General features: G+C 38.4%; 1 protein-coding gene across 14 annotated transcripts in view; it reads left to right on the top strand.

Annotated features, from left to right (window-relative positions):
- Positions 1-17471, top strand: part of LOC107104672 (rap guanine nucleotide exchange factor 6-like) — a 170093-nt gene that overhangs the window by 96806 nt on the left and 55816 nt on the right. The gene's annotated exons all lie outside the window — the stretch shown is intronic.

Raw genomic sequence — 17471 nt, forward strand, 5'->3', positions numbered from 1 at the left:
CCAACAATGACCTTAATGGCTCTCCCTTTTCAGAGACATAGACCAGTATTGGGTATTTTAGGCCACAAATGACCTCAACGACTCCCCATTCCTGGGGTGGACCTGTTCTTCCGTTTCAGTTTGCATGTTTTCTAAGCCATAACAAGGCTTTGTTGGGCTACTCTAAAAAGCTTGGAACTCAATGCTAATTTTGACATTTTGAATTGAAAAAGCTTCCTGGATGGGAAACTAAACGTCCTTAAACTTGGAAACCAAGTCCAGTGGATTGTTTTTTTAACTTTTTTGTAATGACTATGACCTGGATGACTAAGAATAATTACCAGCAACAAACATAATAAAGATAAAGAATGTTAATATCTAGGTGTTCAGGGTTACCTGCAAAAACATTGGACTAAATCCAATCATGAATAACTCAAATCAATGAAACGTTTTCTGCTCCTCCAAGCTGCAGGTGTCACCAAATATTACGCCTTATAGAGTTTGTGAAGGACACCTGTGTAAATGTCTGAGCTGTTCTTTGCTCTGCTGAAATTGCTACATTAATATGACAATATTTTGTATTTGACATGTGTAATAGTCATTTTTATACAAACCTAAATGTTTTATAAGAGTTAATTTGCTCTATTTATAATTTCTTTTCATTGTTACATTGCACACGTAATTAAAGACAACTTAGAATGTGCATTTTTTCCCTAACATTAAGATGTTTTCACCTAGTTTCCTCTGTTGTTTTGGTTTCTGTAATGAATTCGTACTGCTTTAATATTAATGGTCAGACCAGCTCTGGATCACTGTAGAAATCTTTTATGTTTAATAGTTAGTTTGCTATTATTCAAGTAATCGATGTAAAAAGGTTTTGCTCAATCTTGGCCTCATTAAAGGCCTATCTGAGCCTATTTGCCCACCTTTTATAGCTGCTGACTATACATCCTGCATGGCCTGTTTGAAGTCTTTATTAATTGGTCGCCGTCTGTGATGAGCTCCCCTTTCGCAAAGGTTAATTAAGTTTCCCTCCTTCTTCCTGTTAGGCAGCTGGATTTGTGTCTGGAGGAATAGAAACGGTTAGAAACTCAGGAGGAAACAGAGATGTTTGAAGGTGATGCTGGGAATTGACTGCAAAAGAAAAAAAAAAGACTAAATTCAGAGTAAGATGACAAAAACAAAAAAAGGAAACAAAATATTCAACAGATAAAACATTTCTGACAAAAGTTGAAGTCTTTGAAACATGAGCAACTTTATTTGTAAAGTTTAGATGAACCCGGCAGTCTAATCATTAATCTCCAGCTGTTTAGCACTATTAACTAATTGAGCTCCTTAATAAGCAGATTTAAAGTTACAGATTTAAGTTTCTGGATAAAACTAAAGGCAGAAAAGTAAACATTTAAGATTCTTTCATGTAATAAAATAATTTTATTTAGCATCATTTCCATGATCAGTAACAGCCAACCTTTAATACCTTTGGACTTTTTTCTGTTAGGCCTCTTTTATTTTGTAGCACATTGTATTCCATACTCTCCTGCTCTGATTTTTTTTTTTTTTTACTTTAGAGGAAAGTTGTTGAAAATTTGGCTGGATGGATGAAAATTTGGCATCAGATGCCGGTTATTAAAAGGAAGGCAGGCGGAGCGTTTTGTGATGCCAAGTAGCTCAGTCTTTCATGAAGCAATCCAAGATTTTATCAGGAGATACTATTGGGTCTCTTTTGGGGATGGCAGGTTAAATTTCCAGCATGAAGAGCATAGGTAAAGTAATTTTTGATTACATTAAAGCTAATATTCTTGGAAAATTGATTAAAAAGTGATTTAGAATGAGATGGAGGAGGAAGATCTTTTGCCTTTAGGGGAAGGCTGCAGGAAGCATTAACTGATCAAACATCTCAGGTCTTTCAGGGATTAAATGGAAATTAAGGTGCTTTGTTGGAAGTTTAGATATTCAATTTAAACACCTCCTGGATGTCAGAAGTACAAGTCAGAAACTGTGCACTAACTTGTTATCAAGAGTCAGCAAAGTTTATAACTTTAAATGTTTATCACCGTTCTTTATAAAGTTATTCTCATTAAGTCCGCTCATCTACTGTCTTGAAGTGTTAATAAGCAAATGTTTCAATGCTGTTAATATGTGCAGAAAACCATTTAGTTCTGTTAAGGGGTGTATGGAGTGTCTGATGATCTGATGGTCCAAAAGCTTCACAGCCAACAAGCAGCTCTGAAATGTATTTAGACCCCAGATCATTCAGTACTTTATGGAACAATCAGATGTTAAAGTCTTTTCTCTAATATTTTGCCATAGCAGTAATTTAACGACTGTGTGATAATAATCTATTTCCTTGACATCCATCATGAGTCTGGATTATGGATTAAAGGGGAACACTGTTTTTTTTTTTTTTTTTTTTTTACATTGGGCCCTTGATTTTATGTTATTACATCATGTTCTACTCACCCATATGAGTTTTGTGTCATTTGGAGCTGTTCTGAAGATATTCCGAACGACTTCAAGGCACAAACTGAACTGTTCATAATTTATTCTTTATGGTGATAGAAGGATGAATTAGTAATGGACTTTATCTGAACTTTTAGATTTAGATTTAATACAATGATGACACCCAAGTTTTTGTCCTTTTAGGTTTTTAATATTATTAGTTCTACTTCCAGCAAAGATAATACCTTCTGTTTTATCCACCTTAAGCTGGAGGAAGATGGACCCTTCATCTCAATGGTATCATGGACTGTGTCATGTGATGACCCTGAAAATTGTACATATCTTAATGTTAAATCGTTCTAAGCTGAAGACACCACCTGTGTTCAGCTGTCTTGATAGTTAAAGACAAAATCTTAGAGCTTTTTTTTTTTTTTTATGCTTTTTCCATTTTTTCTTCTATATGGGTCCTGCCCTTTTCTCCAATTTGTATTCCATCTGAGACTCTGCTATCTTCTACTACTTGTTCACTGCTTCCTTTACCTTTCCATCTCTCCATCCCCATCTATTATTTAAGCATCAGTAATGGGGCCTGTTGCTGTTGTCGCCAGCCTGACGTTTGCTGCTGCTGCTGCTGTTAGTCTAAACAACTGCTTCCTCACTTATCTGCTCATTTCTGACCAACAGATCAAACCACCTGCATCCTCACAGATCACACCTTTGCTCTGCTTTGTTTTTTTTTCAAACCCAGTGAGAATCTAGTGTTTCTTTTTAAAACCCTCTGGGTGGTTAGATGTAAGGTTTCTCACCATTACCTGTTTTAATATGCTGTGATTTTTGTCGCAAACAGCCAGATGTTAAATGCATTATTAGTATGATGTAATGCATATCTGTTTTAATCCCCTTCCTCTTGCAGAGTTCATCGGGTCCAACTTTAGTTTGACTCTGGGGGGTTCAGGCCATTGCTTCTCTCAGCAATCAATGGCCCGTGCTGAACATTGGCATTATCAGTTTGTCCGGACCTCATTCTCTGTTGAATAGCAATGGGCCATGCACATGTTGGTAGGGCAGAGCTTCACTTGGATGATGGATTTGATGCCGGGGCTGAACAGGCCAGGCGAGGCAGGTCAGCCAGATTGATGGGTAGGCACACCAAGTGTTTGGCATCTCTAAATAAGTGCAGTCCTTAACTTTTACATGTAAATATCCCCATCCATGCAGTTTTAATAAGACTATAGGCTGTGCATCCTTCAATAATCAGGCATCACTTTATTAGATAAGGATGAAAATCTGCTTTTTAAATGATCTTTTAATAAACTGTTAATATATCTAAAGTGATATTAGATATGCAGTATCATGGTGCACCATGCTCATTTACTTTGACCTCAGCCCAACACACAGTCGATCAGCTCTGTGCCGGAGCCTACTGGGGCCTTTGGGCTCATAAAGGTAGGGGGTGCATGAGGTGTTCAGACAAAAACACAAGCAGAGAGATGGGGCGTTTTGAGCGTGAACCACACAGAGAGCTTTCAGCATACCGAGGGAGCTCTAGGATATCATATGCGCAGGAAGTGGGGGTGATAAAGATCAATATGGATTGCATTTAGCCAGGCCATGCCCTGCTCGCCTCACATAAGCCATAAATTACTATTAAGGTCATAAACTGACACGTCACAACTTTTTTTGTTGTTGTTGTTGTAATATGTATGACTGTATCCCATGATTTATGCCTCTTGTTTGTTTTATTTTTCTCCAGTTATTGTAGCTGTGTTTTTTTTTGTAACATGATATAAAAAAAAAAGATTCATAGGCCGAAAAAGTTTGTCCTTTTCATAATATCAGTGACCTCTCGCTTAGCTTATTTGATCTCTTTCTCATCTCTGGAGAAAATATTGAAAAAGCTGCTCAATAAAACTCGAGTACGCTGCTATGGCTCTCTCACTCTCTCCTTTGTTGTTTGTACCATCCTGTCATGCCTTGTTATTTAGACTGAAAGCATTGCTACGATATTTATTTATTATTTTAACCACACTGTGCCGCCTTTATTGAATCCCGTTTAGTGTGCTGTGGAAGTAGGGTTTGTTCATTTTTACTCCAGAGTAGTAAGCTTTTCTTCAAGTATACACATATTTTATGATTTTATAGCTGGCATATTGTTATATTAGTGCTTTCTTTCTCACATTTTACCTTCATATGCCGTTAATAGGACCGCGCTGTACCCTCAGATGTACTGTATTCATTATCGAAACCTCATTACATTAAGCTTTAGGGAAAAAAAATTAAGTTTTTCCTTTTTTTCCCCCCAAACCGATATCTGCTGTATTGTTTAATAAGATTTTTATTAGATGCTGTTGTTTCTACAGAAGTGGCTGTGAGCATACAAGCCATGGCTGTCCACCTGAATAGGCTGAGCATGGAGAGCTTTATGGTTAGGTTATGCTTGACGCAAGAGCAATCCACGCTGATAACAAGCTGCCTGTCACAACGTCTGCAGCATTTATGCTCTGTGTGGCTTTTTAGCCCCATTCTGGCCAGCTCCAGAGGGGCGTATTCAGCACAAACAGCAACCTGGCAACACTCCACTACGCAGGAAGTAGAAAACACACCCTTCTAAAACTTTATCAGAGCCTCTTCATGCCATCCAAAAGCGACAGTCGTTCATTTCCCGCCGGAGTTTCTGTTGATAGCAGTAATATTTATGGGCTCACGGGATGTCTCTACATGTTTACATTCAGGAAACCTCGCCAACGTGAGCTGCTGCTCATGTTTTTCCGTGAGGAGCTAGCCAGGTAGTTACATGGTACAGAGACGCCGCGCCGAGGGGCGTGCAAGCTAAAAATGACTCAATTTGACTGCATTCTTTAGAGCTAAATCAGGAGGGATGATCTGATGACCAAGAGGCTTGTAATTACCTAGTCAACAAATCAGGTTTTTATGGAAAAGTAGTAAAAAGAAAGTCACAGGTCTTGGCCACAAGTCCTGCAAATGAAACATCAAAACAGAATCCAGAAGCCAGTCTTACTGTGATGCATGTCAGCATCGGTTTCTGGGAAATTCTTCCGAATTTCTGCAGAAAGAAGGCATGAAGAGGGAGGGTAGCTGGATCTAAATACAGGGCATTCCAGCAGGAATCCCTGTAAGAGGCTGCAAAAGACAAGAACGGGGTGAAGTGTCCTGTTTTGACGGGACAACCACTTTTAATGTGTCCAGTCAAAGTCCAGACGTAACGCAGAATGAAACAATGTGGCACAGCATAAAAAGAAATGTTTGTTCCTTACATTCTGAGCCTAAGATATTATTAGGATTGGGCAAAAGTTTTAGCCTGTAGAAGTCCAAAGACTGTAGTTGTTTTCCTGCCTAACTGAGAAAAACATGGAGCTGAAATTGTTTGGAAAATCATTAATGGGGAGCCAAATTACAAACGTCTGGCACGCTTTACAGATTTTTACAAAAGAAAAAGAAAAGCATTTATTACATAGCTTTACCTAGCATCGTTTAAGAATGTTTGTGGTTTTACTGAGACAAAAGATGTAAAAGCTTGCTTAAAAAAACTCTTCACATATCACAATGGGAGCTGCTTACCGGGCTTTAAACATAGACTCATCATGCACCGCATGCAACACTTGAACTTGATGGTTGAGCTCTAAAACGCAGTTCAACTGCCACAAATGCACACCCAGCGGTTAAAATCATAGACAATACCCAGCGCTTCAGATGCCAGCATTTTCTATAGCTCTGTCTTCATGCAAACTCCCCCTACCAGTGTTCTGTCATCCCCCACCCCCATCCTTCCCAACACACACACATGCATCTAAACCCATCCATGTGCTAATAGTTCCACCACTTAGTGCCCCCACCCCCTCATTTTCCCTCACCCCACATTATCTCACTGCTATTGATCCACATCCTCTCGTCAAACCAGAGAGCCTTTACTGGATAAATTTCAAGGGCGTTTTTAAATACAAGATGGGGTTTCTGGGTTGATTTCTCTGCAGCTCTTTGTGAATTAAACAAAGAGCTGGGTAGTGAAAATGGGGGGCGTGTCTTTAACATTCATAACTAAAAGGGTATTGCTTTGTCGTTACATGACACTTAGCATTTGTTGTTTTCTTTTTAAACCCTATTATAATAAAAATGTTAGGATGTTCTACCCAATTGATTGATTTAATCCAGCAGTAGTGGATGCACTAAAGTGTCTAAAACAATCCTGGAGTCCAGGACTGGTTGAAAAATTCAATTTCCCCATCCTGGATGTTTTCACAGTGCCAGAATCACAGTCAGCTCTTTCCACTCCAAACAGAGTTGGCCAACAGATCAGAAACCTGATCCAACATTAACAAAAACACCCCAGGAGAACCGCAGGGTGGAGCTGGTCCTCCAGCCGCACCCAGGGTCAACCTGCAAGGGTGCCAGGGACACGCTGCATGTGTTTTGCATGAAGCACTGTTGATTGGACCGTGAGGCAGGAAGCATCTGTTAGCAGGGGGAAGCCACAACACACTGGGTTTCATGTTAAATGCATGTTAAACTGTGTGTATTTGTTTGTTTGGCGTCAGGTTTGAGTATTATTTTATGTTTTTGTTGGTATCAAGTGTTTCCCCCCTTTCCTCATGGGCCCAGAAAGAGATGCTTTACAGCTTCCTTATGATGCTGGCAAAAAGATAACATTTAGTTTAAAATAAAAATAACCTGAATTCACTGTAGTATAGCTGATTTTAGGTTTCACTTTTTGTGGATTCCTTCTCTTTTATCCAGTTGCAAGGTGGCTTTGATGCTACTAAGGTATCGAAAGTAGTATTTGTTGTAAACAAGACTAATACAAAGTGGCCAAGTTGCAGCCTGGAGTCTTTTGCAGCCCTCCTGTGGATTTTGTTAGACTTGGGAACCAGTTAGAAAATGCCCAGCAGGACAGGAGAGCCTGTTTTTCTTTCTTTTACTGCATTGTTAATGCTCTAAAATTCATTTAAGAAAATTTAAACTATCTGCCTACGTTACAATTTGCTTGGTTTAGTTCGAAGTTAAGCAGAAAAATGAAAACATTTGAAATAAAAAGAAAAATTCTTAGGATTTTAAAACGACTTTAGATTTTGATCTGTAGATGATCAAATAAGTCCTCGACTGAAAACTAATGCAAACAAACTTTTGCAGTTTTCTCGCTGTATCAACGCCATCTTTCTTGCACTGCTTGTTTTAGCCCATTTTTTTGAACATGTTTTGTCAACAACCCGGATGACCGTTTGTTTCACTGCCCTTTGCTTCTTCTTTCTTGAGTGACAACATAAGAGAAGTTGAACTAAAAATCCTCCCCTTCGTATGTTGGGAAACTTCACCAGACCACGTCTCTTCCTGACACGTACAGGATACGACTTTGTAAAACGTGACTTTTAATGAATAAATTCTGTTTCTTTTTTAGCATTGCAAGGTTTCTTAGTCCAAGATCTCCTCACACACGTGACATTGCTGACATCTCATGAAATTACAACATAGCGATTGCACTTTGAATATCATTTAATGCAACACGCACTCTTTTTGTTTGGGGCAGAAGATGAATTAATAAAAACCCAATCTCCATCATCCTTATTCATAAGAAACATTCTGTAATTCAGAGGTGGATACATCAAGTTTCAGCTGCTTGAAGAGGGGTGTTAGAAAGAACGGAAGATTTTGAAATTGTTCAAAAACTACCATGTTCTGGTCAGTGAATGCAGCCTCCTGCCAAGCGCATATATGCTTGGCTACTCTGTTTTCCACCTGGAAGCAATCTCCCCTTCAGCTTGTAGTAAATTTCACTCACATGAATAGGAAGTAGAAATATTAAGTAAACGACAACACAGCATTTTTAAATCCATGAATCATTGAGAAAATCTACACAGTTGGCTTTCATTCAGGTGAAAGCAGGGAGCCCTGGCATCATATACAGTAATGGTTTGGTGTTTTAGTGCATTTTCCTTTAATGGCAGGATATGAACTGTATATTTTATTTGTTAATTAAAGCTGTTTGGTGGCACAGATTAAAGTCCAGGATTTTTAGGCTCTCTGGATCCTTTTTATGTTATTTATATTGTTTAATAACAAGGTATTTTTTTAGTATCTGTTGTACTTCACCAAGAAGGTTCCTTCTAGGGGCAACGTAGAACAAAATGGCAAATATAAATACAAAAATCAGCTTCTTTTTTGTTTTGTTTTAATTATCTAGTCCAGTGCTCCTGAGGTGTCTCCTTTCCCTCATCAGAAAAACCGGTGCAGAAGTCACAGGTCCCTGGCAGCGCTGATCCTATTCAGCATCCCGTCTGTCACAATACTGGCACGGCATAGAGTCAAAGCTGCCAGCTAATGGCTGTTGATCCACTCCAGAAACTTAACCGCCCAGTTTCTGTCCAGGCGAGGAACTCGCTGGCCAATGATTGTTGAACCCTGTGACACACTTACCAACTCCCTCCAAATCACAGGATGAGCATTCTCTTCGCAGCTGAGATTAAAGTGACTTTTAGAGAGCTCTGAGGTAGTTTGTTGCTATGCAGATTTCTCTGTTCCTTGGCATGGTTCCTCTGCAAGTTCTGCAAGTCAAGCTTTTACTGTTTGTGAATGATTTCTATAACATTTGAGGTAATTATGGGTTCAGTGCATCCTTTTCCATGCTGCCCGGAGGAGCCTGGCACCAACCTGGTTTTAGATTCACTGCACTTTGTAGAAATACGAAAAACATTCTCCTTCATGTGAGAGCAGATTTGTTTTTACAGCGAGTGTTTCACTGTCCTTCTGAAATGCAGAAATGATTAACAATAAATTCGAAGCAGCAGCAAAGTATTTGGAGATTGATTTCTGTGAAGGATTTTCATCGCAAGTTTGAGGCAACTTTTAAAAAGTGGAGCTGAAGCGGTGCCTGGGTGAAAGTGTGTGGGTGTGTGTAGAGATATTGTTTGCGTCTCGATCTACTCCACACTGTTTGAGTCCTCATCTCCTAACTCTATCCTCACTCCTTCGCTCCTTCCCTCTCTGTAACATGTCTGTCTTTTCAGTTGTCGCCTCCAATTTCTGCTTCAATTTATATAATCTCTCCCTGCTGCAGCCGCTGCACCTATTCACATTGCCTGCAGACATGGAAGTCTGGACTGAGGCAAATCTGAAGAGCATATAGTAGACCTTTTATCCTCATCTGTTGCCTCACTCTCACTTCATCCTCATTCTGTCAATCCTATCTTTTAATATTTATCTCTCTCCATCCCAGTACTTTCTTACATTCTTGCTCAGTTTGGGCCTCTTTCTCTTTTCCCACTCTTTGTCTGCATCCCTCACATTTACGCCAGGTGACTCTATTTTCTCCACACCTCCATCTGTCTCCCTGCTTTGTATCTTCATCAGTCGTCTGTAAACCTGCCAGTGATGGAGCAACACAAGAATAGGAGCTAAGCCTGTTTAGTTCTATTGGATGGGGTCCATCGATGCTTTGAGTTTTATATTGAAATGTCAAGTTACATTGTTTAGAGGCTTGGATTCATCAAAGTTTTCTTCAGGGGAACTTTTTAAGACCTTGCTAGACTGATGAATCCCCAGGGAGTCATTCTACTCCCACAGAACTGACTTGGCAGTTTGGCACATCCTTCTAGCAAAGAAATAAACATAAAAAATAGATATGAGAATTTCCAAAACAGGAGGGAGAGAGGGTGAGGAGGATGGGAGCCAAACCAGGGGCCGACGGAAACAGAGCGAAGAGGTGATGGGGGAGCTGCGATGAGCGAGGGAGATAGATGGAGACAGGAGACAGAGTTAATTACCAAAAAGACGAGACGGGCCCTGGAAGAGATAATGCAAAGAAACAGAGCAGACGCATCGGAGAAAGCAGCGGAAATCAGATTCAGGGACAGAGTTAAGTGCCGTATCAAACACGGGGCAACTCGTCTGAGCTGAGAGACAGTTGCTCTATTGTTCCTTTCTGCTGAGGTACACCGGCTGTGATGTGGTTTCTGGTTTAGCAGCCTGCTGTGGGAACTAAATCAACATAGCGACAGCTGTTACTAGCGACGACGAGCTGCAGCCAAGGCGCTTTGATTTAATGTGTAATTATGCTCTAAACTCAGAGTGGAATCACTGTGTGGACTTTTCCCTGATTTCAAATAAATCTAGATAACACGTCTCTAAAGATGTCACTGAGTTTAACTGGAAATGAAAGCTTATTATGTTTTAAAGATCTACATATTAAATAATCTGCTGTCATGTTTAGCGTTTACAAAAATAAAACAAAACAGAATTTTTATTTTTATCTGCTGACATTGTCTTTATCCAGCTCTTTAACCCCTTGTTGAAATCTTCTGATCTCTTACACTTTTTCCCTTTTTGGGACACAAGATGCATCCCTAAATATGGAGCAAGGCGGTAGCAGCATTATGCTGTGGTGATGCTTTTCTTCTGCGGGACAGAGAAGCTGGTTGATGCTCATATTTGCCCTGTAAAAAGAAAATCCAGTTGAGAATCAGAGACCTGATTTGAAATCATTGTTTACCAGTACTCTCCATTCAATCCAGCTGTGTTTGAGCTGCTTTGCAAAGGATACTGGGCGATGATTATCCAACTTTGTATGAGACATAACCCCAGAAGACTTGCATCACTTTGATGTGAACAAGCTTGAAAGGGAAGCAGGCTTTTGTCTGAAGACTTTATATGTTTCCTTTCTTCACAGTTCATGGTACGAGGGTTTGTCACTGCTGACCCCTGCAGGCCAATCATGTTAATATCAAGCGCTGGTGTCAGAATCTATCAATCTCTACTTAGATCATAAGCTTATTTGGAAATGTTCAGCAGAAATAACAGCTAGCTCTGCTTCTATAGTCCTTCATGAAAATGTCCCTTTTCTTGTCTTAGGCTGTTTACACTACGTTGTCTTTAAATGTTCATCAAGTGCTTTTTGTCACTGTTTTTTTTTTTTTTAACCCCACTTTAATCATAATTCTTATCACAATTCACCAGCTGCATTATGGTTTAATTACTGTCAAGCTATTTCTTCTGTTTATCATCATGGTAATATATATCCCCCATTTATTCTTCGTCCTGTTCCTGCTGCATATGTCTGTTTATTGTTGATTTTATCTTTATTCAGAGGTGCTACTCATGATTTGTTTTCTCATGAATCAGTGCTAATGTCTCTCCAAAACACAGTGAAGATGATCCAGTTTGTAATAAGCATTTAAGAAGAAGTTAGTGTGGCTAAAAAGGCAGTCTGGGCTTTATTGTCCATTTAACTACTGATGTAATGGGTAGAACAATCCACTTGGCTTTAAACCCTAAAAGGTGCCATTTATACAGTTATTTTTTTCCAAGAGAACAGTGCATAACTTTATTATATTAAACTGATTTGTTTCGGTGAAACGGACTGGAGTTGGTTTAATGAAGGACTAATGGCATTCAAAACAAATACCTCAGAGAAAGAGCTGCTGTTTGAGGGCTTTTTGGATTTTTCCTGATGAAGGATAAACCTTTGCATAATTAATGGTAGGAAACTATACACGGTTTCATCATTTTTACTTATCGCATCTGTGTGTCTCTAACCACAATGTTTTAATCATATCTAAGTGGGCAGCCTTATGAATATGACCTGCTACCAGATAAAAATAAATGAATCAAGGTTGCTGCAACTTTTGATTTGGTAAACCCATAATAAACTAGACTGTGTTAAAAGGGACGGCTCCGGCGCTTCCTCACAACCCGCTGCCACCATGCTCAGTAGCTCCACCATAAACTAAATCTGCTGTACTCCTTATCATAATACAAGACCTTTTCATTTTTCTGGAATTAACCAGGCTTTTCTAGTAATTGCTGTGAGGGAAGCTCAGTCTTCCCATGATTGGGGCTGCTGCCTTGACATGATGAAACTATACAGCTGGAGGAGCCTCACACATTTATATTTAATCTCCCAACTCTCATCCTTAATGCATGAGGAGAGTGGAAGACCCCCTTTGCCCCACACCCTCAGCCCCCCTGATTTGGCCTACTGGGAAAGGAAAAGAGGGGGATTAGAGGTGGATTAACTCTGTGGTGTGAATAGGAGCCACGAGACCTCCGTGTCCGTCGACTCCTTCTTTCTCTGAAGTACCAATACAAACACAAACTCCACGCTTCTATTATCTTCCGTCTTTTATTTAGTTCTGAACCTGGGGACCCATTCAGAACCTAAAATGGAGCATTTATTTACCAGACTGTGAGTGACACTAAAGGTCACTTATGGACGGATCATCTTTATATAATTTTTGCTTTACATTTCAAACGTTAGCTGCGATTTGCAGCTACCAGAGTAACAGATTAGGTCACAATAATTGTATTTAGAGCTTCAATTTAAGCTGTAAGAAATACTGTTGGATTTTTTTTAGGTTTAGATGTTAGATAAGCTAATCTATTTAACATCTACACTTGGAGCCTGTATCAGTCTGGATTTCATGGCTTATAAACTTATTTTACAGCATTATTCTAAATCTTAGCTTTAAATGCCTCGACTATCTTTCCTTTCTTCATATATTTCAAACTTGGTGATTTTCACCTTTTAAAAACTTCTTACATTTAATTGGTCTTTAAATACAAATTGTCAATAAATAAGAATGACTGAATATGTCCTCTTTTAAGACAAGTAAACAGCTTATTAATTTGATTTTATTTTTAATGTACCTTTAGTTTAAATTTGATGCTTTTACTTTTGAGTCCAATCGAGGACCAGTGCAAAATGTTAAGCTTTGTCCCTTTTGCCATTCAAGCCAAGGTTTTTGTTTATTGGGGTTCATCAGTTATTCATTTTACCCTCCGCCTGTCAGTACTGGTAAGTATTGGATGAAAGCTGAATTGCTCATAACTGCTCCATCATACAGAAATCGATTTGCATTTGCTTTGGTGAAATTAGCGATTATTCACCGTCCTCCTTATCACTTCTTTTAGCTATTTCCATTCACCCAGTAGCGGCGCTAACATGCAGCCCAGGGTGTTGGTCAACAGAAAAAGTATCAAGACTAATAGTGGAGTGATGTGTAAATGTGATTGGATGTAATTCAATCAATAACACCATGATTGCATGTTGTCTTTGGGTCAATAACTCTGCTGTGCTTAATAGGAAATGGATTTCACTTAAATGCTTCTTCACTCAAGACCTTCACCTAATTCCAGAACCATTATGAGTGCAAATGTTAAAATAGCATGCTTTCAAATTACAACACCGATCCTTAATTGCTTTTAAAAGAAACAACTGAGCTATTACCTCAGCACCATGGGAGTCTGAACGAGGCAAAGCAGAGTACGTTGGTGGTTAAGTAGTTTCTTAAGCAGAATGCTGTATAGTGGCCGATATTGTAATAATCCAATTCCAAAAGTATGTTTTTTGATAATTTTACAAGTTTTCTTTCTGCTTATAGTCTTCTTTCATTTATTATCAAAAACTGAAGACGATCCAAACTTCTTACACAAAACAATATGCTTTTTTTATTCATTTTCTCTCATTTTGCATGCTTTTTTACTTTTTACTTGTTGTTTTGCAGAATAATGCACTAGATTCTGTGCTTCAGATATATTTTAGGTGTACGTAATGCTGTCAAGTTTTGAGATATCTGAATAAAATGGATTTTGAATTGAGATTTTTTATAATTAGCGTAACATACGGATGATAAGCTGTTCAAATACCTTAAATACTAAGCTCCTTGTTACATTTTGTGTTTCCCTCTGGGTTTGAATATAGGAGGCGTAAAGGTTTATCAGGATGTACAGAACATCAGAGCTGCTAGCTGAAAGTACTAAGGGGGGGTTGCCCCCAGACTCGTCTTGTTTAATATTGCATAATGCCACTGTGGTTCCTCTCTGTCTTCCTGCTGCTGAGCATCAGTTCTGCTCAATGAGGCTTTATTGGTAAAGCGGTTGCTGAGGGTGTTCATGCGGGTGTTTTTGCTGAAGCTTGAGCGTCCTGATGTCGCCATGGAGGAGAACTGCTCTAGGTTTTCTTGGTGTCATCGGAGAACGTCGTCCCTTACCCTGCCTCTGTCCCGATCCCACCGGGTAAGGATTAAGGTTCAAAGGTTAGAGCTGCAAATTTCTGGGCTTTCTTAACATTTGCTTATAGTCTCACCTTTTTCCATGGACTAAGCCTTCCACAAAAAGAAATTTTCAACAGGTTTTTTTAAAGAGATTAGTAAAGAAATGACCTCTGTTTATATCTCAAAATGTTTTCTTCAGAGCTTTTGATTGATATTTATTAACACTCAAAACAAGCATGTCAGATGTTTAAAGCTGATGGGCTTATAGGCTGAAATGTTCTTAGTTTTGTGTTTAAGTAACGTTGGAAAATATTTTTTGTCTTTAGTTCACCAACCAATCGCTGTTCAGATAAGGTTCCTAAGCACAGTGTTCATGAAGCGGAAACGAAGCAGACTGTTTCATAAAATATATATAAATGAATTTTAATGTAAAATCAGATTAAAATTTTTTCCAGCCTGTGTAGATTTGTTTTATCCTTAAATTGTTGGATTTTTTAAGAAATAACTATTTCATTATAACAGCATGATATAATTTAAGCTTCTGTTTTATATTCAGTTAGTTATTTAATACGGATTCAAATATGGTTTTAAGCATTGTTATTTAGAAAAGTAAAAAGGATGTTTGTATTTTTAGTTAGTTATTTTTTGAGAATTTTATGAGAATTTAAATTCATTCTTTAAATGATGTTTGGGTTTGGGAAGTTACCATTGTGAAGGCATACAGAGATTTAACAAAGATCACAAATTGCGCTGTTGTATCTTAGTGCTTATTCTTTTAGTCTTTTGTGAGATCATAGAGCCCCTCCCCCACATGTTGCAACACAATGCCAGTCAGCTGGCTGAGGAATGTCGTTACAGTTTTGATTTGTTTCTGAGAAGGACAGATCTTATGGTATGGAAATGTTTTAGAAATGTTCATCCATCATCATGAACCCTAAGGAGCGCTAACCGTCGCTGTTATTGAATTGTTCTTAAGCTCCTGCTGGCCAGCTGTGAGGAACATTGTTTTTATTGCAGCCGACTGCCTGGGCTGATAGTATCAATATTGTATGATGGAAAGTTATCGACACACATTTTGTGTAACATTTTTTTCTCTTCTTATAAATCTTATCTTATACATAATATATATTCTTTCTCTAGAAGTTGTATATAAATTTAATATATTTTTCTTTTGAATTGATTATTTTTATCTTATGATTGTATACAGCACTTTGGTTCTGCTGGGTTTTGAAAGTGCTATATAAATACATTTGGTGTTGTATGTTTGACGGTAAAACAACTGGGCCCCTATACTGTCCATCCAGCTGTATATAAAGTGGGCTGCCCAGACTTTATGATCTCATGTTCTAGTTAAGATGTTACCTGACCGCTCATTCAATTGTGTGCTCTTTAATAACTCTGTTAAGCTACTTGTGTGTGTTGGGAGTGGCGGCCTACTGGTTAGGGCACAGAGCTTGGAATCCATAGGTTCTGAGTTTGAGCCCCACTCTGGGTCTCTGAGCAAGACCCTTAACCCCACACTGCTCCCTGGGCGCCCCACGATGGAAGCCCACTGCTCCCTGAGGGGATGGGTTAAATGCAGAGGGAAATTTTCCCCAATATGAGATCAATAAAGTTAAATTATTTTTATTATTATTACATGCTGCTCTCTTCCACAGCTACAGAAAGCGACTAAAAATAAACTGAGTCAGCCTTGTTTTGTTGTAAATAAAAATTTCAGGCAAAATAATATAAATTGAGCTTAACAGAAGTCTTTTATAAGCATTTGAATTAGGGCTTCAACTACCGATAATAATCGCATAGCCAAAGATTCATTAAAGACTTTTTATGAAATTAAACCAGGTGAAACTCGAAGGTTTCCACTTGAGGAGGTCTGGATAGAGCATATTGATGGAGATTTGTTCTTTTGAATACAAAATGTTTATATTGTTTTTTTGTTGTTGTTTTTTTTTACAATCTTGGCATAATTACTTGGTTGCTCTATCAGCTACAGGCATGTTTTAGAGTCTCTAGTCTCCAGTTAACAATTAAATAATAAATACATTTGTTGACGATTGTTTCAGTCCTAATTTAAATACTTTAGAACTCTGATATTCATAGTATTTAAACGAAAAAAAAAAACATTGAAACTGGAAAGTTAATAGATATGTCAATTTCAAATCATATTAAGTCTGATGCATTATCTACGTGTCCCAGCATTGTGTCCTGATCCACGTCTTGAACAAACTGTCCTCCAACTTTACAGATTCTCTGCACTCATAATTTGTGTCAACTAACTATTTATACTAAGTCACTTTACAGCCCTGAAAACACCTGATTCAAAGGAAATTGATCAGCTAACATTTGGAAAGCGGCGTAATGTCAATAACATACCTGTGATGTCTGAACATGGCACAGTCATATCATAATGACACCTTAATACTTTCTGTGATGATCGTTTTATCGATAAATAACGATTTTCAGCGGTCCAATATAATATTGATCTTTTTTTTTTTTTTTTAAACAGACAATTTAACCTAAAACAATGAGGGGAAATGGGCTACCTTTGCACGGCCACTCTGACCTCATATCTGTAGTTGATGCTGTCACAGTGGAAGACATGGACAGACTCAAACCCCAAAAAACATGGATACCAAAATACCTAAATGATAAATATCATCCGATAAACATATATAGCACTTCCTTTTTTATCTAAACATTTCATTTTGATAGCAGGGGAAAGTATCGCAATATGAAGTGATATTGCAATATCGGGATTATATCGTATCATGACCCAAGTATCGTGACACGTATTGAATCGTAACACCCATGCCAATACTCACCCCTACTTCTGATACTTTTTGTGAATGACTTTGGTTTTTTTGTAATTAAAGTGCATCTTATAAATACATTTTCTACATCTATGGCCACTGCCTGAGACAAATGAAGTCAATGAGAAGAAGCCGTCATGATTAGCTGATACAGCTGCAGTAAAACTGGATCCACATGGACTAAATGTTCTGCAGCTTCATATAGTAGCATTTACAGTATTTATATTCCTACCTATGCTAACCAACC

This window comes from Cyprinodon variegatus, unplaced genomic scaffold (genome assembly GCF_000732505.1).
Source record: "Cyprinodon variegatus isolate N-32 unplaced genomic scaffold, C_variegatus-1.0 Scaffold36, whole genome shotgun sequence".
Taxonomy (NCBI): domain Eukaryota; kingdom Metazoa; phylum Chordata; class Actinopteri; order Cyprinodontiformes; family Cyprinodontidae; genus Cyprinodon; species Cyprinodon variegatus.